This window comes from Halyomorpha halys, unplaced genomic scaffold (assembly GCF_000696795.3).
Source record: "Halyomorpha halys isolate HHAL.00 unplaced genomic scaffold, Hhal_1.1 Scaffold1992.1, whole genome shotgun sequence".
NCBI lineage: Eukaryota > Metazoa > Arthropoda > Insecta > Hemiptera > Pentatomidae > Halyomorpha > Halyomorpha halys.
Window position 1 is genome coordinate 24,322 of NW_027113752.1, and position 581 is coordinate 24,902.

The 581-nt window shown below is 35.6% G+C and overlaps 1 long non-coding RNA gene across 3 annotated transcripts in view; it reads right to left on the reverse strand.

Annotated features, from left to right (window-relative positions):
- LOC136796696 (uncharacterized) overlaps nucleotides 1–581 on the reverse strand; it is a 28,202-nt gene continuing 27,621 nt past the window's right edge. For all 3 annotated transcript variants that reach the window (XR_010844443.1, XR_010844444.1, XR_010844442.1), the window contains exon 5: nucleotides 1–57. This is a non-coding gene — a long non-coding RNA (uncharacterized lncRNA). The remainder of the gene's footprint in view (nucleotides 58–581) is intronic.

Sequence of the window (581 nt, forward strand, 5' to 3'; positions counted from 1 at the left end):
GCATTCATCCTCTACTTCAATTTCGATCTTATCAGAAGTGGTAGCAACAGGTTCTTCCTAAGTATAAAAAAGGGGAAATATAACATTTGTCTGAGTTATTTGTAGCTACAGGCATAATTAATAATAAAATATGTAAATAAATAAAATTGTAAATATTCTGATATACATTATTATTATTTGACGCAAAACAGCTCACAAGGACTACGCGACTACGACTCGGGTTTCTTTTTCAATTTCTTCCTCTCTGCCCATCTCTTATCGGGAATTTAACTGAACTCACTCTTTTTTGTCGTCCAAGTCCTCCTAAATGGAAGTTTTTTACTGTCCACCAAAAGCACCACATGTTTCAGGAATATTCGGTACTTTGTTCTTGCAAATCCTGTTCTAATCCCAAGCCTCTGTGTTTCCTGTTTGATTTGTATCGTGTATCTGCGATTGAATTTATATCCCATAATCTTACTGAAAGTCTTGTTGTTCAATCTCTCCTCACCCATCCTTTGCATGGGTCCATAAACCCTGTGTCTTCTTGCCCTCATTTCTGTTCTATATCAGGGGTTTTACTATCATTAGTTAAAGTAATA